The 26,416-nt window shown below is 38.1% G+C and overlaps 1 protein-coding gene across 2 annotated transcripts in view; it reads left to right on the top strand.

Annotated features, from left to right (window-relative positions):
- Positions 1-391: 391 nt before the first annotated feature.
- The window catches only part of trim2a (tripartite motif containing 2a), a 40,906-nt gene continuing 14,881 nt past the window's right edge, over positions 392-26,416 (top strand). Inside the window, exons 1-2 of one of the 2 annotated variants that reach the window (XM_082165654.1) lie at positions 451-529; positions 9,900-9,969. The gene's annotated coding sequence lies outside the window, so the exon portion shown is untranslated. Of the gene's footprint in view, positions 530-9,899; positions 9,970-26,416 lie in introns of both variants that reach the window. The other variant, XM_082165653.1, reaches the window with a different exon arrangement.

Genomic DNA, 26,416 nt, shown 5'->3' with positions numbered 1-26,416 from the left:
GAAGAAAACTAAATATACAATTTATTTTAATAATAATTAATGATAATCATCATCATCATCATAATTTTTATAGGACTATCGTTTTTAATGAGAACGACCCCAAAAGGAGGGTTAGGATTCAGGAGATTTTGTCAGATTTAGCTCACTTCTGGGTACAAATTTGCATCCGCACACACATACATACACAACCTGAACTGTTTAAATCCTCTCATCCCTGCTGCGTGGTCAGTGAGAGTTTAACCCATAAAAAAAACACCTCACATTCCCCGCCCTCATTTAAAATAGACCTTTACGATTGGCCATAAGTCGCGGCTAGTGACGGTAACTCCGCCCTGACATTCATCCAAGCCGCTCTGATTGGTCACTTTCTACAGCTCCTCCCTTTGGCTTTTGACAGTAGCTGACGGTACAGTGAGTTTGTTATTCGTGACTCACGTTTCATTTTGAGAAAGATGAGTGGACAGACAATCTGACGATTTTGTTTTCTGGAATTAATCGGCTTGAGCAGGAGTGCAGACATGGAGAACGCGTAAGTATTTTTAGACATAGAGAGAAAAGAAGGCACCCAGAGAGATGCACTTTCCCAACGTTGTGTTGCTTTATTCTGCTATCTGCGATGCCAGCAACATGTACATTTTTAAACAATATTGTGATAAATTATGCGGCATGCAACATGGGTCTATAACTTTTTACATGGCATAGCAGACAATCTGTTTTATTTTTTTCAGTGAATAAGCATTTCTTCATAAAAGACATAACTAGAAAACATTCGTATGTCGGTTCTTTGGTTGTAAGTTTGTGATGATATGCACTACATTAATATTTAGCCTTAAGATACAAACTACAGTTCTGGTATTTTAAATAATGAACTTTATTAAAATATGTTGTTATTATTTAAGTAATGTATTCGACTGAAGCTCAAGCAAGCAGTGTGTTCAGATGCTTCAGGTCACCTGACTTGAATTCACCTGTAGCCGACATGTTTAGAAATCTCACAGTTAGGCCTACCATTTATCACTATTTACATTTTATCAGTAAGCAGACGCTTTTATTGAGGTTTATTCACATGTGATTAATTGTATCATCACGATTCACCACCATATTTCAGATTCAGAATGCCTAAACATTATTATACAAGCCATTTTCTTTTTGTGGTAATTCATTGTAACGTGACAGCCCTGCTCCCTTCCTGCATGTCTGGAAAGAGTTTATCTACACTTGCAGACTGTGCACTGACGCCTATTCAACGAAAATATGCCACTCTGATATGAGAAGACGTGTGTGTGTGTGTGTGTGTGTGTGTGTGTGTGTGTGTGTGTGTGTGTGTGTGTGTGTGTGTGTGTGTGCGTGCGTGCGTGTGTGTGTGTTCTGTAATGTTAATCTTTTCGACAGTTAGACAGACCTTGGTGGTGCTCTCTGCTCTCCTATTGTAAATCACTCAGTGATTGCAATTTTAATGATCACTGTAATGTATATAATCAGTTAAGGTTGCTGCCACACACACATACACACACAGTTGTAATAGCAGTTTTCTGTAACACTGCACTACTTCCAAGCCAGCAGTTTGTCTGAATCAACACATAATTTCAGACAAACATTGTGTATTATTGTTTGTCTTAACCAAAATTAGACTGTGATAGGAAATGCAGATTATAAACAAGATCATTTTGTCTTCTTGGGTTGTAAATCACACACACTGAAGCAGAGAGGTGTCCCCAGGAAGCTGATTGGCCCAGTGTCCTGGTTTGCATACAGGAAGGCAGTGGCTCATGATATTTTTAGTGGTACTAAAGACAGAATGTTGTCTTTAATTTTAACACTGAAAGGAAAAATTAACCCTCCAAAAATGTTATCATAATGTATGCACCCTGCTGTGTGATTATTATTTATTTTTATCCTTTTATTTAAAAAATTTTGGTTGAACATAAAAGGAGAAATTTGAAAAAATGCCCTCACTCAGCCCTCACTAATAATGAGGCTCACTGTTTATTCCCATCCAACTAAAGTGGTTTTGTGTAGAAGAGCTTGATGTTTAAGTTATTGTAAATCTGCTAGAAGATATCACACATGCAAAAACAAATGATGTTCCTCAGTTCCTGCACAGTTTCCTGCACATCTCTTCCTCTTTTATGTTGTCTAAGTGTGCTGCACTTACAGCTGTATGCAAATAAAGTTCTGTTCACCATTCTATCATGATTTAAATTGACACTTTAGCAGTTTTTAAGTATGGTTCATAGTTTCAGTATAATTATTTTTAGTATGTAGAGTGTACAAATTGGTCATTCTGGACAAAAATGTACTAGACTTACCAATCTGTTTTAACGGAAATTTAAAGGAATTGTTCACCCAAAAATGAAAATTATCCCATAATTTACTCGCCATCAAGCCATCTTAAGTATATATGACATTCTTCTTTTAGCCAAGAGTTATATTAAAACATATCCTTGCTCTTCCAGGTTTTATAATGGGAGTGAGTAGCGCCTGAGATTTTGAAGCCCAAAAAAGCACATCCATCCATCATAAAAGTAATCCATTCGGCTGCAGGGGGTTAATAAAAGACTTCTGAAGTATACGAAAAATATTTAGAACTATAATCACTGGCTTCCAGTAAAGGCCAGTGTTCAGGCAGAAGTGTCCAGTAAAGGCTAGATGAGTTCAGGCAGAAGAGTGACCTCTGACCCGACGTATGATGTAGGATGTAGAATGTAGCATAAGCTTAGGTGAGAGGGTTGGGCAACAAACTCAAGCTGCTCCTCTTACAGTATATCGAAATCCTCCGACAAATTCTCGCTTTAGACTTCTAATTCGTGACTGATGTTTTGTTTTGCTCTGTCCTCTGCGCTTCTGCGTTGTTCATCAATACGTCATGCGTAGGGTCAGAGGTCACTCTTCCGCCGGAACTAGACTCGCGTCCACCGTTACTGGAAGCCAGTGATTATAATTTATAAAGTTATAAATATGGATATTTTTCTTACAAAAAGCATCGCTTCCCATCAGAAGGCCTTCATTGACACCCTGGAGCCGTATGGATTACTTTTATGATGGATGGATGTGCTTTTTGGGGCTTCAGAATCTCTGGCGCTACTCACTCCCATTATAAAGCTTGGAAGAGCCAGGATATTTTTTAAATAACTCCGATTGTGTTTGGCTGAAAGAAGAAAGTCATAAACACCTAGGATGTCTTGAAGGTGAGTAAATTATGGGATAATTTTCATTTTTTGGTGGACTAACACTTTAAGGCTTTAGGTTAGGTTGTTGCTGAGGACAAATTGGTCAAATTATGTTTATTAGTTAAAACAGAGCATTTGCACAAGTATTTTGACTGTTTACAAATTTGGCTAAACCATATAACAAAGTTTTAAAGGAGGATTCTCAATTCAAGTTATTAAAATTGTCATCAATTGAATTGATTATGATATTGGTAACTCAAATCTCTTGTAAATCAAGAAGACATATGGTAAAACATGACAGTGCAATGACCAGATCTTTCAACCCACTGCCCTCATTCTGAAATCATAGACTCAAAGGTTGTTGATATGATTCAGTTTCCATGGTTATTCTATTGAATGATGTGTCAACACTGTAGGGTCATTTCATTATCTTTTAGGCTCGTAAGAAATAGGAATTTAGCTAACCTGATAAACACAGTTGCCATTCCTCTTAAGAGTTATGGTAGGATGAATGAGCAGAATGTACTATTTTACTATTGCTTTGTGGTTTCTCCTGTGCTCATTGTTGGATGTCACACATGCCCTGGTTTGTCTGGGTTAAAGCCCTGATGAGATGATTAGTGCTGCTGATGAAACTGTTGGGGGAGGGCCGTCGACCCTGTGTGACATGGATGGTGATGGGCTGTGAATGTATGGCAAAGGTCAAACATGTCGCTGTCTATGTGGGCAGCTAATTTCTTTCATATTTTTAGTTCTCTGAGTTGTAGCCTACTTTTACTTGTTTGTGTATGTGTATATTTATTTATTTATATTTCCATTGCATTCATTTGCAAATATTCCTGCAGTGTGACAGATGGATTTTTATAAGTACAAATATTCCATGTAGCCTTTCAAGTAATGAGGTCATAAAAGCTGCTGACTTATTAGTTATAAATGAATTATGTGATGCACCAAAATGAATTTTTACTGAAACACCAAAGCCAAAAAGAAAGTTTATTTAATAATCAATTGACTAATCAAATTGTTTAATAATTAACACTCAAAAAAGAAAAACGGAGTTGTACAAACAGTGCACGTACAGCAGAATTATGTTTTTACTCCAGTTTGTGGATGTAATTATTTAAACAGTGGCTGTAATAGAAAAACATGTTTTCATGACATACATTAAATAATGAAGACATTACTTACATATTAAGTAAAAAATATAATGAATAATGCAGTGCATATAGCCTATTTAGCCAAATACTCTTCTCTAGAGTTTAGGCCCTCCAAAACCATTGGGCTAAAACTAAAATTGCTGTTTCAGCAGAAAATTTTCATTTGCCGAAAAATTGTGGTGCATCATTAATATCTATGATCAATGCTTTGGGGGAATGCAGCCCTGTTCAGTTAGATGGGTTATTATTAGTGAGCATGCAACGGTTATGTTTAAATTGTTTGGTTCATACTCAAATGCTATAATAGAAGGCTTGAAGTGCTTTACTTTTGGAGTTTTATTTTTCTGTCCATTGTAGTGAATCATTCAATAATAAATGGTGAAGCAAGAAACTAAGCACCTCAGTTTCTCCTGCACTTGAAAATGTAATTGTTTGAGAGATTTTTCAGTTTTTGACATACAAAGGCACAACGTCAGTCACTTATATTTCATGGTGATTTTGCGGTCAGAACATGCTCTTGTGCCTAGTTACAGAAACCTGTCATTAAACTCCCTCCCCCTGTACTGTGGAACTGTGATTTATAGAGGGTACATAAAAAATTTAATTTACGTTTTACATTAGGACTGTGCAATTAATCGAAATTGTATAAAATCACGATGTGAGTATGTGCGATTTCTAAACCGCAGAAAGCAAGATTTTTCCGCCAGCCCCCTTGGAATCTGAATACCCTTACAAAAAATAAGTATAGGCTACTTCAAGTTCATTTTATGTAATGTATAGTAAAGTATATTTTTAGTATACTTTATGTAGTAAGTATACTAATATCAATGTGTACTTGTAGTAAACTTGTAAGTGTACTATTTCAATACAGCTTGGGACTAAATTGGCCCACTTTTAGTATATAAAAGTATACGTTTAAGTGTACTATAAGTGTACAAGTAAACTACTTAGTTTAGTTTAGTAAACTATTTTAATACTAATAAATGTTTTAGTTCATGAAAGTACACGAAGTGTACTCAGTAACTACTAGTTTAGTAGTTTATACTGCAAGTATACTGTAAGCTTTCTTTAAGTGAACATAACATTATACTTATAGTTTACTATTTATATATTATTTTTGCACTTGCAGTATACTACGTTCAAATGTAGATATCATGTTTTTATACTTGAAAAATACCTTTAACTGTACTTTAATTTGAAAAAAACATTTTATTAGCTTCATGCATCCTTTTTTATCAACACTTGAATGTCGGTAAGTTTCATAAAGAAAGGCAACATTTTAAACCAAAAAGTTGAGAAAATCACATTTTTGACAAAGACTACGCCTTGATCAGATTCAGAATGATGATCAAAACACAGATGGAGTAGATCGAGTCCAACACCCCCAAAGCTTCACAGTCGTTTTCTTTTCATGGGTTATGCTTCATTTCATTTGGTAATATTAAGCAGTTTTGATTTACACGCTGTTTAATGTTTGATGATCACGTTATTTTCCATATGAGTGAGCAATCTTCTATCACTTGTTTCAGCTTCTTCTTCTCCTGTGTTTTGATCCGGAGATTCTGTACTAGATGTGTCATAGCGCCTCCTACCGTAGAACATTGAAAACATGGATAGCTGGAAAATGGGGAGAAGTAGAATTAGAGTAAATTCCTATACACTACCAATGGACTAGCCTACACAAAAATTCAGATACGCAGAATTAGAAACATATGTTTTATATCAATATTCGAATCAATATTTTCAAATAATGTAAGTATATGAAAGCCTGTATATGAAAAATATGTAAAAAAAAAAAAAAAGTATATTTGATAGGCTACTCGATCAAAAGAGTTAACACAACTACAAGCCTACTTTGAATACTTAATTATTCTCGATCAAAAGATTGAGTTCAACTACAGGCCAAATATACCTGGACTTTTCTCTCAGTATAAGTCAAGTACACTTAAGTGTAATTTTAAGTATATTTCTGAGAAGTAAATAAAGTATATTTTTGAGAAGTATATCAAATGTAGACTGAAAGTATACTTTCTTATTTTTAGTTTAAAAGAAGTATACTAATAGAATACTTTTTCGTAAGGGAATGCAGTGTGTCTAAATCTAGCGTGAGAACATAGCGAGCGGGATTACCGTTACAACACGGAGGAAAACACAGAAACGGGTAAGGTGAATTCAGGGCAGGATGAGAAAAATCAATACTTGTGGTTTTGGAATATTTTGGATACAGGAGAGATGATGTGTTATATATGGTTTGTTGGTTTGAATGACCAACAATCTATGGCTTGAATCGCTCTTTTTTTAACTCCAGTATGCGCTTTAATTTTCTTTCTTTCTTTCTTTCTTTCTTTCTTTCTTTCTTTCTTTCTTTCTTTCTTTCTTTCTTTCTTTCTTTCTTTCTTTCTGTTGGTAGATAGATAGATAGATAGATAGATAGATAGATAGATAGATAGATAGATAGATAGATAGATAGATAGATAGATAGATAGCAAGTACTTGCACTAATGTACACAGCAATGGTGTAGTGTAGTGCATATTGTGCATTCTTACTGTTAACATGTTTCTTTCCATACAGTAAGTGAGTGAGTACATCAAAATTGACAGTTGACCTTTTCCCAGGCATTGATACAACAGTGTTCCTCCCTCTTTCAGAGGCCCCAGGGCCGCCTCTTTGACTTCTCTGATGAGCCTCTACAAAGTCATTGATTGGTTCCTCTCCCTTGCTGTCTATCCTGCTGTATACTAACAAACTGCAAATGCTCACACAAATACTTTACATACAATAAATGGTCAACTGTAGTGGTTATACTGCAAAAATAATTAATTGGTTTTGAATAGTAGTTTAGATGTTGATACTTTACAAACACAATGTGTGCACCTGCACAAGGGCTGGGCAGTAATGTTGTCCAATAGCCAGTCGAGTTTCAATCCTTTTCATCTAGCAACCTGTCACTCACATGACAGCGATCCAATCAATTCCCGATGTTAAAAATCAATTTCTGCCCTACATTCTAGAAGCCATTTTACTTAGATATACGTCACAATAAAGAGGGAAAATACAATCGTTTCATGTCAACTTTAAGAGCAGTGAATTTAAATGGACGAGATCATATGCAAGTGAAAAGTTCATGCTAATTGCATTTTGAAAGGCTGTACTTATGCTACTTAAATTGAAAGGTATGTCTAGATGAAATTAAAAATCTATCTTTCTACCTAATCTTTCTAATCTATCTACCTATCTTTATTAAAAATAAGCTTAAGCATTTTGGAAATAGCCATGATCATGATTATCTTTTTGGATATCAAATTAGTACTTTGAGTTTGGAAAATGTTCCACTTAATCATGAAAAAAGATGCCAAAGTGATTGAATTTTTTTAAATCTACTGTACATTGAAAATAAACTAGTTTTATAACATAGTATCCTCCAGAGCTGGTCAAGGCAGCAGAATGGTAAATGTTATTATATTGGTTGCTTAGGAAGATGAAAAATCAAAATATATTTAGCTTAAATACTTACAGTAAAGTATATTCAACATTAACAATCAAATATCTGATTTCAGATCACTATAAGTATGGTCTTACTCAAATCCCTAGCCTACACTCTGCTGTAAGAAGAGGAATAGGTTTACTTTTCACTGAAACACAGAGCTTTGTTTATGCTTTTGTTGTTTGGACTGATGTGGTCAAGGTCTTGGTATCACCATGGTCACAGGTCAGTACAATTGTGCGAATCCAATGTGGTAAATTGCCAAAGGCGGGTCATAAACAAAACAGCTGAGCTCAGTATCTGGAAAGCCCTGTGATGGGCTGGACTGTTTAGATCAACATCCTCATAGCAGAGCTGGACTGTAATGCAGTAATGCTTTGCTATAGCTGTATTCTGAAGAAAACTAGGATTTCTCTCTGTAAGAGAGTGAGTAAACCCTACCATGAAATTTCTGTTTAAAGCAATGCATATTATAATGTGAAATATTGTCTTAATAATGATTTGGCATGATTAACTTTGCTTTTGCTTAAACCCAAGGTATCAAAAAAGGTGTTGCTGTTAGGGTATATTCATTATGCATTTAATATTATTTTTGAGTGGTTGAAAAATTAGAGCCACTTGTAGATTATAAAACTGTATATGAATTTGTCTTTCCTTCTATGCTTTTGTTTTCTTACACTTTATTTGATTGCTTATTTGTGTACAAACTTGGGTTGTTACAATAGCAGAATTTCAATAGTGGACACAAAAAGCAATACAATTTCATGATAACAATTTTGACACCACAGAACTGATTATTAAATGAGTTACACTGGTTATATAATAAGTTAAAAACTGACAGTTAACCCAAAATGGAAAATTCTGTAATCATTTACTCACCCTTATGTCGTTCCAAACCCATAAGATTTTCATTCATCCTCAAAGATAGGCAGAGATTTCTGTACATTGAAAGTCCATGCAACCAAAACTTTCATGCTTCAGAGAGTTTATAAAGGCATCGTAAAAGTAATCCATATGAATCGAGTGGTGGTGGTATGTGTATATATATATATATATATATATATATTGGGGCGAAAAAGTTGTCTTTTTGTCTACATTTAAGGTATTAGACCTTAGATATATGCAATGTTTTGACACGTCAATTTTTATTGTGTGAAACAAAGCTTTTCTTTTCCATCCACATCCACTTTAATTATATGAAAAAATGGCTTGGACATTCTGCTAAATATCTCTTTTTGTGTTCCATACAAGAAAGAAAAATGTATAAAGGTTTGGAATGACTTGAGGGTGAGTTTTTTTTATTTATTTTTTTACATTCCTTTAATCTGGTTTTTATCACATCTCTTAATTATTATTCATTAACAAATTCATATTCATAAAGCTTTCATTCTTGAAACTGTATTTGTTTGTTTATTCTAGCTGTGTGTGTGTTTTTCAGTCCCACAGCGTCCCTCTTATTCTGACTGCCTTACTGTGAGTCAGCACTAATGATGCATGCTGACAAAAGCAGCTGTATCTCATTGGCTTACGCTTTCTCATGTTCTCTCTCTCTCTCTCTCTCTCTCTCTCTCTCTCTCTCTCTCTCTCTCTCTCTCTCTCTCTCTCTCTCTCTCTCTCTCTCTCTCTCTCTCTCTCTCTCTCTCTCTCACACACACACACACACACACACACACACACACACACTGACACTATTGCTTCTGCATCATTGTTCAATCTAATCTCCTAATGCCCTATTGGCTGAGAAACAGACTCGCATTGGCGGCATCTGCACCTTCATCTCCTCTAAATCAGAATTACATCACAATCCCACAATGCTTTGCAAAGAGTACTGCAGTGAGTTAGCATTTAGAGAAAGTGAGTTGATGAGAGGAAAAAGAGAGGAGAGGAGGGGGCGGGGGGGGGGGGGGTAGTGAATGTTTACATGCTGAATTTATGAATGACGTAGAGAGTGAACGAAAGAAAGGTGTGGCCTGATTAAAGATCCAGAGAGAGGGAGAGACCAGTAATCCTTCTCCTCATATGCTAGTTTGAAATGAGCTGTCATCTGTTTTCTGGCTTAGCTGTGTTCAGATTTCCTCTTTTCTCAGTGCAGACGTGAAACGCAGCATTGCCGGGTATCAACATGTGGGATGGTGCCTTGAGAACAGCTGGTTGATGGTAGGTTTCAGCTGGAGCTCTTTCTGATATGCACTGTTGATGCTCCATTGATTCTCTTGATGCTGGTAACATTTTGTCACTGGATGATAATACTCAATGACATTATGTTTTTACACTGTTATGTTGGCCAGAATGTAGGCTTCTTCTTTTATCTTGATACAGCAATGCTTCATTATTGCTAATTTGTGTGTGGAGAAAATGATATCTTTATATATATTTAGAATAATCTGTTCTTGATGCATCTTTATGGTTGGCATAAGGACTAGGCTACAGTAACTGCATTATGGTGTGAATTCTGGTGTGTAGTGTTAGCCAAGAATGATCTGTTAATTTATAGTGGTAAATTCCGGTTGTTATTCAGTCTGGTATTAAAATCAGATGTCATCTTTAGCATGCACTCTTTGATGTGACAGAAATTCTGCACAAGGCTTGCTTATATAAATATTATGTAACAGACCCAAGCAGGGATGGTATGCGGAAAATTACAAGGGCTTTATGAGTCTGGGAAATGTATTTGTTTTAGAGTTGCCTGACTATTGTAATAGATATATACACTAATTGTTAAAATAGAAATATAATAAGTTGTGAGTGTGACCTAAACTAGATATGTAGACCAAGCCAACACATATGGCATGAGGTTGCTTTCGCTGAATGTTTAATGTTGGCTATGGCTACAGTGGTTATTTAAGAGTGGTGGGATACATGCATAGTTAAGGGTCTACACAATTGTTGCCTTGAAAGTGAACTCCAGCAAATTATGTTTAGTGTCAACTTAATGGGATAGTTTACCCAAAAATGAATACTTTGTCATAACTCAAGTTGTTCCAAACCTGTATGAGTTTCTTTCGTTTGAAAGAAGTTTGAGTTTGATATTTTAGAGAATGTTGGTAATGAAACAATTGACGGCACCCATTGACTACCATTGCATTTTTTTCCTTTATGGAAGTCAATGGCTACAGTCAACTGTCTGGTTACCAACATTCTTTAAAATAATCTTCTTTTGTGTTCAGCAGAAGAAAGAAACTCATAGAGGTTTGGAACAACTTGAGGGCTTAAAGGTGTCACAATGAGTGTCGTAGATCCAAATGCAAGTATGGCAGTTTATTGAGACAGTCAGGACAGCGATAATACTCAGACAGAATGGCGCAACCACAAGGCTGGCAAACTCAATGCAATAATCCAATAGAGAGAGAGATGCTGTTGAATCAAACTCAGCGTGGAAACTCAGACCGGACTGCTGGTTGAAGAAAACTCTAGATCGATATCTGAACTGCGTAGAAGCACAGACGAGGATGCTTGGAAACTCAGACACAGGAACTGAGAGAGAGAACAAAACAAGAGTGACGAACCGACACCAAGCATATCTCACTCCAGCTAGATATAAGCAACTGACTAGCTGCAGCTGAATGACTGATTGGAGTGATCAGCTGGTTACTAGGCAACAAACAAGCCACCACAAATACGCAAAATGAACACACGGATCCATGAACCGCGACAAAAGGGGTGATTGGATGCAAAATTCACTTTTATATGGTGTTTGCATATAAATTTGTCTTGGACACAACCACCAGTTGTGGACACAACCACCATACAATGAAAAAAATCCATTCACTCCTTTTTTTTTTTATCCTCAAAAAGCCTAAACACTCAGTAATCAAGCTGTTTGGATTTTCTGTGCAATATGATGTCATATTGCTCATGCTCCGCCCATGACCGCTGACGGACTGTCCCGTATTAGCATATTTCCACCCTCAGCCATTTGTATACTTTCTGCAAGGCAGGTTGCCATGGCAGCACTTGTCTTGTGTGCAAGAGAGGGGTGGGGTGAGCAGTTGCTCATTATCATTTAAAGAGACATGCACCGAAACGGGTCGCTGTAAACAAAGCTGTTTTTGAGGAGGTAAAAAGGATGTTGACACAACCATTGAGGAATTTTAACCAAAGTATGTTACAAACTTTACACGAAGACCTTAAAGAATCATACCAACTTGTGGAAAATGGGCATCCGATGACCCCTTTAAATGATGACAAAATTGTCATTTTTGGGTGAACTATCCCTTTAATACAAAATAATTATGTGTGAAAAAGAAACAGGCTTACATTGCACAGTATTTATGTCTTTAAGCCTTTACCAAAAAGAATATGCAACTGTTTTCATCCATAACCCATAACTTTACAATGTTAAATGTAAAATATTTAAGTTATTTATTTAAATACATTACATGCATACTCCATTTGTCTTTTTTTTTTCTTTTTTTTTGAGAAATGGTAGGCCTACACCTATAAATTAACTTATATTTTTGTGTTTAGCATAGGGACAGATCTAGTATGCTTTTTTAAACATAATTCACAGTATACCAGTTCAAAATAATTATTTATTTATTTGCTAATATGCTACATTTCTTCTACAACTCACATGCTTTAGTGCCCTCTCAAACCCACAGCCTTGTATTTGTTGTTCAGCCTTGTTAGCACAGATCTTCAGGTTTAGGAATTATTCTTGTGTTCAGTCTGTGCTATATGTATTCGAAAGATGACATTTTTTCCCAATGCACCATGGCTGTGTTCAATACAAATGCTAATGCAATGCTATATTAGATATATAATAATCTTTGTAGAAAAAATAACATTTCGATGTCCAGAAATCAATTTCAATAGTACATTGAGTTTAATGTATCAATATCTCATGTTTAATGTGATTTCATTCTTACATCTACTATTTTACAATATATCGTTAGTCACGAGATTCTTTACGTAAGTGAATAAATACATAGACCTTATGTATAGATAGTAGGCCTATTCGTATTCCCTAATGGTCTGGTGGTAGAACTTTTGTCAAGCGTGCCAGAGGTTCCGGGTTCTAATCCGCCCTCGTATTTTTCCTTAATAAGATCAAAGATGTTCATTAATGATTGTATATCAAGAGCAAGGGCACGTTGTGTGCATTTTGTTTTGTGATTTCACTGGAAAGAATGGAGAGTCTCCTCAACGGCATTAAGCAATTGAAGTGTTCGTCTGTGTGAAGAGAAAGTTCCGCAACTGATAACATTGGCAAAAACCTCAGCATGATTAAAAAAAAAACACATTTCAGTGCCAGATCGCCTCTTATTTAACACAAATGAACATCAACTGGATATGTTTCATTTGCATTAGGTATATATGTGTAGCGAGATTTTCAAATTGGTGGGGACAATATTGACCCTGGCAAAAAGTGTTGGGGACATGTCCTAACTCCTAAACGTCCCACCCGCTAATATGCCTATGGTAGAAATGCATTTGTAGCACAGAGCGTCTCTTTCGCACTGTATGACGTGACCGACAACTAGTTGTCCAGTCCGGTTCTGTCACACAGCGGTTTTCTGAGAATGCGTCCTGAAAATGTACGGGTGTGAGTTTGGGTATAGAATGCAGTTGTCGCTCCCGTAAATAACCATACTGTGTGTAAACATATCCAAATTAAGGACTCAAATACTAGAGTGACAACCGTATTCTGCTGCTGTGTGAACTGTGCTATGTATCATTGTGTTTTCAGCATCTTCCACCATGATCTCTGTGATTTGACACCATGTCAAGTTAAAAATAGTTCACCAATTTACATCAAAACAATGGACCAATCAGATCAATATACAGATACATTTACATATTACGTATTAGGGTACACTATCTGTTTTAGTTGCAGCAGTGTATGGGAGTTAATTTACTTCCATTGTGTTCCGTTTAGCTGGTTTTAATTTAAGAAATTGTCCTACGTGAATGCCCCCTTATGCTCTGGTTCAGATATTCATGGCCTCCTTACGTCTCTCAATGTTGCTATGGTGATGTGTTCTCAGTGAAGCCCTTTTCCAGTAGAACGAGGGGGTGGATGCCCTTGAGGGATCCGCTCCAGCACTGTGGCTGTGTCCTGCTTCTCTCAGTCTCACTGATCTACAGTATTTGTGACATGCCCTACATTGCAAGCTAATCTGCACTTCCTGTGAATCATATCTAATGTTTCTATTTTAGATGACAGTTTGTGGATGTTTTCTCATAAATTGCTTGTTACATCTCTAATTCCAGTGTCTTACTAGTCATTTTTCCCCCCAGCTGATATTCAGTTGTAATATGAGTAATTGTATGATATGTAGAGCATCTTGTTATATACACAGTCGGGAACATCCCAAGGTCTGACAGATGATCCCACAATTTACTCTTTTCATTAGTTCTTCTGATGTTATCAGTGATATCCTACTTCCTCCGTATTTCCTCAACGCAACTGGGCGAGTCAGATTTGAAAACTACATAGGCATCGATGATGTGTAAATGTGGGTTCATGTGTTCATGCGTTCAAATGCACACATGTCAGACATTTGCAGAAGTAGGCCTACAGAACAAACTGTTTGCAACTTAGTTTCAACTGTGGAGAAAGTTTTTTGTTATTTAACTTTTATTTATAAACTATTAGTAATTTATTTTTATGCTGTCCGTTTTCATTTTTATTTTAGTGTTTTTTTTAGTTTTTTTACTTATGTGCTCTTGTCATTTGTTTATTCATTATTTATATTTCAATATAGTTTTAATTACGTTTGTATTTCCATTTTAGTAATTTTTGTACTACAACTTTGAACTGTTGGTACCCCTCAGTACTAATGACTTTGCACAAATTTGCCAAATTTAGTATTGGAATTAGGAACTGGGCAGAAATGGTTTACATGTAACATGAAGCTCACACTGTAGCTATGAGTAAAAAGGCAGTGTTATTGATTTCAAGAAGAGCTTAAGATCACCAGGGTCCAAGAAGAGTGTTGGAGGCAGAGCCAACGGAAATAAACACAAACACTTTGCCTTAAAGAAAAGAAAGAGGATACTCTACACAGGAAATGATAGCAATTACAGAACAAATGGGTTTGAGTGGAACCATATTGGTATTGTGGTAATCTGAAGCATTTTAATCTTAGAGCATAAAGTCTAAATTTTCCTCATCATTGAGGGCAGACTGGATAAGACAAGCAATCTGTCTGTCTTTAAATAATACATTTTAGGACTTTTTATCACTGTATTTGTTTTCATGATAAGGTATGTTATTAATGTGAATGAATTATAATGTAAAAGCAAATTTTTTTTCATACTAACCATCTATCCACGTCCACGATGAGAGGGTGTTGCTTTGCTAAACTGTAGACTTAAATAGATTTCCCAATATGTAAGAGATTTGCATTTCACTCTAAAATGATTACCCTATACGGCATCCAGTGCAGACAAACCCATCAATTTTCTCTTTATGAGCTTCCATATCCCACACCAGAGTATAATTTTCAGTCAGTTATGTAGATATTGTCCTGAAGCCTGTCTTTAGAGTTTGACTTTCACTGAGCACGTTGTGGTCAGTGGATCGAAACACAGAAGCATGATTCTGCTCTGCTCAGCAGTGAAGACATCTGGCCTGCTCTTCTGCTTGGCTTTTTGCATTGTGTGCATTAAAACAGAGCTTTTAAAGGCTGAATGAAATATTTACTGCTACGACTCTTTCTGTTTTTTAGAAAGGGGTAGGGGGTTTACATCTTAGGGGTACTGTAGAATGCATCTCTTAAAAATAAAAATTGATATTTACAAAACTGGTGAGAGCCTTCAACCTGCACTGCAACAATACAACCAAGCCTTTTTAAAAGTATCTTTAAAATGCAGATATTTTGCCTTCATTTTTACTATGTAAAAAAGGAACAGCCCCAATTTTTTTTTTTAAATATTAAAGGGTTAGTTCACCCAAAAATGAAAATTCTGTCAGTAATTATTCACCCTCATGTTGTTCCAACCCTGTAACTTTCTAATGAAAGACTTTCATCCATCTTCGGAACACAAATTAAGATATTTTTTATTAAATCTGAGTGCTGTCTCACTCCTCCATAGGCTTCTAAGTTCTATGTTATTGAAACTTGCCGGCCCAGAAAGTTAGTAAAGACAATGTTTATAATAGCCCAAGTGACTACAGTGGCTCAACCATAAGTTTATCAAGTGACGAGAATACTTTTTGTGTGCAAAAACAAACAAAAATAACTTTATTCAACTATTCGTTTTTTTCTGTGTGGGCCTCTGAGTGAGTTCACGTAGTGTAACAGCGCAGCGCTTCTGGGTTGTACGTCAGAACATAGGTTCACTATGTGAAACTGGATAAGCCCAGTTTCAAGTCATCACTGGATAAGCCCAGTTCCATATTATCTAAGTCATCACTAACTAAGCCCAGTTCCAAGCCGTCTAAGTTGTCGCTGGATAACCCCGGTTCCAAGTCGGCGTTGGTTAAGCCCAGTTCCAAGTCTTTACTGATTAAGCCCAGTTCCATATCGTCTAAGTCATCGCTGGATAAGCCCGGTTCCAAGTCGGCGTTGGTTAAGCCCAGTTCCAAGTCTTTACTGGTTAAGTCCAGTTCCAAGTTGTCTAAGTCATCGCTGGATAAGACCGGGTCCAAGTCGGCGCTGGAAAAAGCCCGGTTCCAAGTCGGCGCTGGTTAAGCCCAGTTCCAAGTCTTCGCTGGTTAAGCCCAGTTCCAAGTCATCTAAGTTGTCGCTGGATAAGCCCAGTTCCAAGTCGTCACTAGCCCTGGACTTCACCTTGGCCCTCCTTTGCTCAACGCTTCCTCGACTCCACCATGGTCTGTCATCCTTCAGGCTTTGCAGGGCTCCCTCTTCCCTTTGGCTCCACCTTTGTCTGTCGTCGTTCTGGCTCTGCTTCAGACCTCCGGATCTCCATCAACCCTCTGGCTTCGTCGGGCTCCTCCTTCACTCCGGTTCCTCCAATGTCCTCACTCCCACCCTGGTCTGCTAAGCCCGCTTCTCCACCTTTTAGAACACCCCTCCCCCTCCCCCACACTATTGCAATGATTGTAGAAGGTTTCTTCAAGTGCTCTACAAACAAAAACATTTTGTACATGGGCAAAGAGTGAACATACACAATATATTATCCTGGTGAACGGCAACAACAGAAATTAAAATAATGTATTATCAGAGTTAAATTAAAGGAGATGTGAAGCAAAAAATAAATAAATAAGTAATAATAATAAACATAAAGCTTGTTCAGTCCACCTGTAAGAATTGTCTTATTGGTTTCCAAATCTTAATGTAAATGGATAGTTTGTCTTTTGATAAATCTCAGTTCTTCCAAGTGCAACATATTCCCCAGTTCCCTAGCCCTGGTGGGGACAGAATCTGCTTTCCACATCTGTAAAATAAGTCTTTTTGCAAGCATCATACACATACGAAATGGCCTGTGTATGATATTTATTACAAAAAGCATTCTCTGCTCCTAAAAGTCCAGTGCAAGGCTCAGGCTCCAAATCAATAGAATTTGCTTTTTACTGCATGACCATAAAGAATAAAACCGTGTTCCTTCTGACATTTTACACATACATTTTATGAACTTTTGACTTAGAATAATGAAGCCATTACCTTGAACTGAATAAAATTGTGTCTAGCATTCATAGAACATGTATGTATTAGTGTTGTCACGATACTAGAATTTCTAACTTCGATACGATACCTTGAAAAATATCGATATTCGATACCATTTTCGATACCACGGAGAAAAAAACTGCCACAATATTAAGTTTTTTTTTAGTTTTTTAAAGCTAAATATAACAAGTCTAGAACATGACAATGAGGGATATTTTACATGAACAAAAATGTCCTGAAGTAGTGCACTTGTTCAAAAGCATTAATGCTGGTTAATACATTAACGTTATTTGATGAACAGATTTAAACACAAACGTGTGTGCATTACACGCGAAAACAATGCTATTAGTGCTTTTAACAATACAGATTGTGTCAAAGCACTTAACAGTATCAAATTGGAGGATATAGTGTCAGTAATGTATAATAATAAGATAAAACATAAAATTTTCAGTTAAAGGCATTTCATTATTGAATTCAAAGATGTCATTCAATTGCTCAGTTTAGTTTAATTAGTATCTGTGTAATCAAATTGATGATAAGATATGAAGGCAAATTGCAGAATTAAATACAAATTTTTGAATTAAGTTAAATAAGCACAAGTTAATTTACATTTGACCACAGTTAAAATATTTAACGTTACTTGTCTAAGATTTCTCAGTCTGATTATATTAACTTTAAGAATTACGGTGAAAAAACGAGACAACACACACTCATATCAACAACAATACTAGGCCATCTTGGTTAATGTTTCAGAAATGTTAAAATGAGAAGAGTTACCAACCTCTCGAAATGATTTATATAGATCCCGTTGTCGGTCTTTCAGGTGCTTAGCTATATTAGGCCCCGATCACACTAACGCGTTTTTCAGGTTCGAAAACGCGAGGCACACAGCACTCATCACACCTGACGGCACACAGCACTCATCACACAGAACGAGCCGTGCGCTGCGTTTGTTATGTTGCTCGGCAACCACTGAAACAGCTGTCCTGTCAGTCAAGTAAACGTCAAATCAGCCTTTTATTAATTTTATTTACTTTCTGTTAACATTGTGGTAGTTACGGTTCGTGAAGTCGTTAAGCTCCTGGTAACCCGCGAGAGCACCACAAGTTTATCCTCCATCATCGCACTCTCAGGGCGTTCAAGCAACTAGCTTTCAGCATTAAAACGGAAGGCCCGCGAGGCGCAGCAGGCGCATAAACAGCGCGCAGAACGCTCGCTGGAAACGAATTGAAAATAGGCGCCTCTCACTGCAAAAAACGCGTCAAGTGTGATCGGCCCCATTCACTTCACTTTTGCTATTTAACCAGAGCGAATGAGACGAGTGCGCGTGTGGTGTTTGTCAACGCGCCTTTGGAGAGAAGTGAAAGTGACAGCTCGGCTAGTATCGATACTTCAGGAAATTAGTATTGGTACCGTTCAGATATTTCAGTATCGATATTTATCGAAATATCGATATTTTTGACAACACTAGTATGTATGTTTCTCAAGCACTCATCCCACATGTTTTCATGAATGTTAAAACCAATTTCCTCCTCCCAGTTATGTTTTATTTTCTCTGTGTTATTGTCCACATTTTCTAGCAGTAATTTGTAAAAGTTTGACACACTACCACTCATACCAGGGTGTACATTAACTGCGTCACGCATCTTTCTTCTCGGATTTGGCTCATGCAACCCCTGACAGCTGTTATGTAAGATTCACTTAAAGTTAATATTTAACGCTTAATAATTTATTAACACATTTAATAACAAATTACAGTTTTAGCAAATCTTAAAATTAATAGGCCTTCATTTTTCATACTGTACATTTTAAAGTTGCAATGGCAAAAAATTACTTGTAGCTTTTAAATTTAAATTTAAATTTTATTTTTGATTATTATTATTAATTCTCTTGTTTATTTACAAACTTCTTTACTAATTACTTACTACACAAATTTGTGTAGAATTTACTATACTATCAGCCATAACATGGAAATAATTATTAGCTTATTATCATATCGGTCAGAATATAAAAATAGGTGTATCCCTAATTTTGTGTGTGAATCAGTATGTCTTATTACATTTTGAACATATATGAAAACTTTACATGTATTTTCTTTTTATCCAAATTAGCACACACAAAAGGGGAAAAACCTGTAAACATTTAATTTAATATGTGCTGTAGCTGTGACATTGCACTCAGATCAGGTCACTGTCCACTGTCAGTCATGGCTCATGTTTTACCCTTTAAATTATTCATTTGATCCATTTGTCCACTGACAATAAGTTATGACAGCATGCTTTAATTACTAGTCAAATCAAGTCAAATCACCTTCATTTATATAGCGCTTTTAACAATATGGACTGTTTCAAAGCAGCTTTACAGTGATAATAGGAAATTAAAGCAACAGAGATTGTTTTGGCTTTACAGCAGCTCTAGAATAAAGTTATTGTCCAGCTAAAGTTAGTTTTGATCGACTCACTTCCGTTGCAAAGATCACTCCGCTTACACGACACCGTTCTGACAGAAAACCCTTAGCGCGCTCCGGCCCGCTCATTCGCACAACAACAGTGCCTGGTGGCTTGAGAACGCAAACTTTGTAATAGGTTCCAAGGTGCAAGCCTTGAAGAAAATAAATATATATATATATATATATATATATATATATATATATATATATATATATATAATTTATTTTTTTATCTCTGCGCAAGCTTTGAAAACGCAAACCTGTGAAAACGCTGACGACGTGCACATGCGTATTACGTGTTTAGTCTATAGGTATGCGCGTTTGAATATATATGTGCGCAGGCGTGTAGTCTTTCTTTACAAATTGACCTAAAAAAATTACTTGAATTTACAAAAAAATTATAATACAGAATTATTTAGCACTTCCAAATAGCCACGTGAACCGGAACTATTTTGACAACGTTTTATCTGTACAGAGGTAAAGGGAAGAAGAAGGGGGCCTTCACAGGGGAGAGACTAGTTGACACTTCAGGACTGCGTTGTCGTCGTGTCCAGGCGCAGGTCCTTCATCAGATCTGGATACGGCGGACTGCGGTAAACCTCGGGATAAACGGAGAGACTAATTTTAGCATAGACGCCATTCTTCTTATGATGTAACGAGTGCATCAGGATTTATGGGGAGTGTTCCCGGTCCCGGCTGACCTAATCTATGCAGCCTAACATTGAATTATAGAAGTTTATAATGTGTTATGTGTATGCTGCTAGGTCAAAGATATGTGTTTTTAGTCTAGATTTGAACTGACAGAGTGTGTCTGCTTCCTGGACAATGTTAGGAAGACTGTTCCAGAGTTTTGGTGCTAAATAGGAAAAGGATCTACACCAGCAGTCGATTTTGATATTCTAGGTATTATCATCTGTCCGGAATTTTGAGATCACAATAGATGTGAAGGACTATAATGTGTTAAGAGCTCGCTCAAGTACTGGGGAGCTAAACCATTTAGTGCTTTGTAAGTAATCAGCAATATTTAAAAATGTATACTATGTTTAATAGGGAGCCAATGCAGTGTTGATAGAACCTGGCTAATATGGTCATACTTCCTGGTTCTGGTAAGAACTCTAGCTGCTGCGTTTTGGACCAGCTGTAGTTTATTTTTTAAGCGTGCAGGGCAACCACCCATAAGAGCATTACAATAATCTAGCCTTGATGTAATGAACGCATTAACTAATTGTTCCGCATTTGTAATTGAGAGCATATGACGTAATTTAGATATATTTTTGCGATGAAATAATGTGGTTTTACAGATACTAGAAACGTGACTTTCAAATGAAAGATTGGTATCAAAGAGCACACCCAGGTTCCTAACCGACGACAAAGGTTTGACAGAACAGCCATCAAGTGTTAGACAGTATTCTAGGTTATTACGTGAGGAAATTTTTTGTCCAATAATTAGAATCTCTGTTTTTTCAGAGTTAAGTAGTAGGAAATTACTAGTCATCCAGTTTTTATATCAGCTATGCATTCCATTAATTTTGTGAATTGGTTTCGTCAGGGCGTGATGAAATATAGAGCTGAGTATCATCAGCATAACAGTGAAAACTAATGCCATGCTTCCTAATGATATCTCCCAAGGGAAGCATGTACAGAGTGAACAGCAATGGTCCTAGTACTGAGCCTTGTGGTACTCCATACTGAAAACCATGCTAATGCAATTCCACTAATGCCAACATAATTTTCGAGTCTATTTAAAAGAAAGTTTTGGTCAGTAGTATCAAATGCAGCACTAAGATCGAGTAACACTAATAGAGAGATACAACCACGATCGGATGATAAGAGCAAATCATTTGTGACTCTAATGAGAGCTGTCTCAGTACTATGGTACGGTCTAAATCCTGACTGGAAATACTCGCAGATACCATTTCTTTCTAAAAAAGGAACATAGTTGCGAGAGTCAAAAGTTTCTGTCGCAATATCGAGTTCTAAGCTATCTGGGATGCTGAGGAGATGAAACTGATCAGGAATGTTATTAATAAAGCAATCTTTAGTAGCAGAAGTGATAGGTCTAACTAACATATTTGTAACACGGAGTCGGCTTTGAAGCCTTGGCTAAATGAAGTATACACGAGACTAGATACTGATCTGAGATGTCATCGCTCTGCTGCAGAATTTCAACGGCATCAACATTGATTCCATGTGATAATCAATGATTACGACAATGAGTAGGTCCTGACACGTCGTGTTGTCTAACTCCAGTAATTCAGAATGTCTTTAAATGCCATTCCCAATGCATCTTTCTTTTTTGTTATCCACATGTATATTAAAATCACCAACAATTAGGACTTTATCTGCAGCCAGTACTAACTCTGATAGAAAATTAGCAAATTCTTTGATAAAGTCTGTCTGGTGCCCTGGTGGCCTGTATACAGTAGCCAGCACACATCTCAAACGTTATTTATTGTTTACATTAGATAGTGTTACATTAAGCATCAACACTTCAAAAGAATTATATTCAAAACAATTCTCAGTAATTCTGAAGATATTACTATAAATTACTGCAACACCTCCCCCTTTGCCTTTCAGACGAGGCTCATGTTTATAACAATAATATTGGGGGGTGGACTCATTTAAAGTAATTTAATTGTCTGGTTTTAGCCAGGTTTCTGTCAAACACAGCACATCTAGGTTATAATCTGTGATCATATCATTAACAATAAGTGCTTTTGAAGTAAGGGATTGAATATTCAGCAACCCGAGCTTTATCATTTGTTCATTTGTATTATATAATTTTTTTATTTGTTGACCATCAATAAAAAATTTACCCTTAAATGGGTCTGGGAGTTTTTTGTATTTCCTAATTCGGGGAACATACACAGTCTCTATATGATGATATCTAGGTGAAAGAGTTTCTATGTGATGGGATTTATCTGACCTCAGTGACGTGAGACAGCTAGCAGATGTCGGTTTAGCCAGTCTGTCTGCTTCCTGACCTGAGCCCCAATTCATGTTTGAGCTCTAAGACTATGTGCCATATTACTATGAGAAGAGAAGCACCATCCCAGGAGGGATGAATACCATCTCTTTTCAACAGGTCAGGTCTGCCCCAAAAACTTTTCCAATTGTCTATGAATTCTATATTATTTTGCGGGCACCACTTAGACAGCTAGTCATTGAGTGAGGACAGTCTACTAAGTATCTCATCACTCCGTCAAACAGGAAGGGGGCCTAAGCAAATTACAGTTGCTGACATCGTACTTGCGAGTTCACTTCTTTAACGTTAATTTTAATGAACTCCGACTGGCGAAGTCGAACATCATTAGTGCCGACGTGAATAATGATCTTAGAGAATTTGCGATTAGCATTAGCCAGCACTTTAAAATTTGCTTTGATGTCAGGTGCTCTGGCTTCTGGCAAACATGTGACTATGGTGGCTGGTGTCTCTATTTTCACATTCCGTGTAATAGAATCGCCAATAACTAGGGCACATTCAACAGGATTCACAGTGGATGTTTCACTGAGTGGGGAGAATCTATTTGTTATGGTAATCGGAACGGAAGAGCGGTGTTTTGTCCCGTGACTACAGCGTCTCACGGTCACCCAGTTGCCCTGCTGCACAGGCTCTACAGCCGGAAACGAACAATGTACAGAGTTCACTAAGCTAGTCGCATCCAAAGCAGTATCTAAAACCCTTGCATTCTTACTATTCTCGATTAAAGTTTGGATGTGTGTCTCAAGTTCTGAAATCTTCTCCGTCAGCCTGACTATCTCCCTGCATTTATCACATGAAAAGTCCTCTGTGCTGACAGAGAAGGCTATGCTATACATGTGACACAAAGTGCAACTGACAATAACAGGAGAAGACATTACTCACCATGTTTGTTGACTGATCCAACTTACCACAGTTGTTTGACTCGTAAAAAGTGTGAGAGAAAAAAAAGATGGCAAGCACGGATAGCAGGGTAACAGGCTAGCGAGATACTAGCGTGTTGTACTAGCGTGTTGTACTAGTGATAACGATTTAGATCGTCAGCGGAAGCGTTCAGCTCTCGTGTTCAGGCTCCTCGTGTGAAGACCGACTCGGGAAAAGACCAGCGACTCTACCTGCGCGACTCCACCGAGCAAGGACACCAGAAAGGCACTTACGTATCTCCTCTTCCCTTTCTCTTCCCTCTACTTACCTTATTGTTCACCTTAATCAACATGTGCTTTCAATACATTCCTGTTATCTCTCGGCACCGTCCTTTCATCACGCGCAATAGGCAGCGCAATACTGCCAATCTGCGTCCCATCCCCACATCCTCACATACTCCTCTCTCTCTTTCCGTGGGTCTATGGAATTGTCAGTCAGCAGTCAATAAAGCTGACTTCATTCCAGCCTTTGCATCTCATTCTACTCTTAGTATCTTGGGGCTGACTGAGACCTGGATTCGTCCAGAAGACTCAGCAACCCCTGCTGCTCTCTCTAGCAATTTCTCCTTCTCCCACTCCCCTCGCCAGTCTGGGAGAGGTGGGGGTACAGGGCTTCTCGTTTCTAACAATTGCAAATACTCCACGCTCTCTTCTCTATGCAACAACAACTCATTTGAATATCATGCTATTACACTTACAACCCCCATTAAAATCCATATTGTAGTCATTTATCGCCCCCCAGGTCAGCTGGGTAACTTTGTAGATGAGCTGGATGTGCTGCTGTCCACTTTCCCTGAGGACGGCACCCCACTTCTAGTCTTCGGTGACTTCAACATTCATCTCGAAAAGCCACATGCAACAGACTTCACCTCTCTCCTAGCCTCTTTCGATCTCAAACGACTCATCACCACAGCTACTCACAAATCAGGCAACCAACTGGACCTGGTTTACACACGCAACTGCACCACAGAAAACATCCTGGTGACACCTCTCCACGTTTCAGATCATTTCCTCATTACTTTCAGTCTACAACTCTCTACCCCTGCACCCCCACCCCCACCACCAGTCACTTTCAGACGAAACCTGCGCTCACTTTCCCCCTCCCATCTCTCCTCTGCCGTGTCATCCTCTCTTCCCCCACCCTCACAATTCTCATCTCTGGATGTGAATACCGCAACGGACACCTTATGCTCCACTCTAATCTCTTCTCTAGACATTATCTGCCCTCTCTCCTCCAGGCCAGCACGCACTACTCCCTCTAACCCCTGGTTATCTGAGGTTCTTCGGGAACACCGGACCAAACTCAGGGCAGCGGAGAGGAAATGGCACAAATCAAAAGACGCATCTGACCTGAGTATGTATCAATCTCTCCTCTCCTCCTTTTCTGTTGATGTTCATGCTGCAAAATCTTCATACTTCCACAACAAGATCAACAGCTCCTCCAACACACGATTACTCTTCAAGACATTCAACTCTCTCCTCTGTCCACCTCCACCACCTCCCGCCTCCTCCTTAACTGCTGACGATTTTGCGACCTTCTTCACCAACAAAACAACAGCTATCAGCAGTCAGTTCTCAGCTCCACACACACAGGAACCCAGACCGACCCCTTCCACAGCCAATACCCCTCTGTCCTCCTTTTCTTCGCTAACCGAGGAAGAAGTATCTACACTTCTCCTCTCCAGTCACCCTACCACCTGCACGCTTGACCCCATCCCCTCACACCTTCTACAAGCCATCTCTCCCACACTTCTACCATCACTCACACACATCATCAACTCATCCCTCCACACTGGCACCTTCCCTACAGCATTCAAGCAGGCTCGGGTTACTCCACTGCTCAAAAAACCAACGCTAAACACATCATTGGTAGAGAATTACAGACCTATCTCTCTCCTACCATTCATTGCGAAGACACTTGAAAGAGCTGTCTTCAACCAACTAACATCCTTCTTGTCTCTAAACAACCAGCTGGATGTCAACCAATCTGGCTTCAAGAAAGGACATTCAACTGAGACTGCATTACTGTCAGTCACAGAAGCCCTACGGATCGCAAAAGCTGCTTCCAAATCTTCAGTCCTCATTCTCCTGGATCTGTCTGCTGCCTTCGACACGGTGAATCATCAGATCCTTCTGTCCACCCTCTCATCACTGGGCATCACAGGAACTTCACTCCACTGGTTTGAGTCCTATCTCACAGGTAGGTCCTTCAAGGTCGCATGGAGAGGCGAGGTATCCAGAGCACATCAGCTGACCACAGGGGTTCCCCAGGGTTCAGTTCTTGGTCCCCTCCTCTTCTCCATCTACACCACATCACTGGGACACATCATACAGGCACACGGTTTTTCCTACCACTGCTATGCTGATGACACACAGCTCTTCCTCTCCTTTCAACCAGATGATCCCACAGTAGCTGCACGGGTCTCAAGCTGTCTGGCGGACATCTCCACATGGATGAAGGAACACCACCTGCAGCTCAACCTGGCAAAGACTGAGCTTCTCGTCCTCCCTGCCAATCCGTCTCTACAGCACGACTTCACCATCCAGCTAGAGTCATCATTAATCACCCCATCAAGATCGGTCAGAAATCTTGGAGTAACGTTTGATGACCAGCTGACCTTCACAGATCACATTTCAAAGACAGCTCGATCATGCAGGTTTGCACTGCACAACATCA

The sequence above is a fragment of the Leuciscus leuciscus genome (assembly GCF_965113295.1).
Source record: "Leuciscus leuciscus genome assembly, chromosome: 3".
NCBI lineage: Eukaryota > Metazoa > Chordata > Actinopteri > Cypriniformes > Leuciscidae > Leuciscus > Leuciscus leuciscus.
Note: the sequence above shows the minus strand (reverse complement) of the source record. Positions and strands in the feature narration are given on the sequence as shown.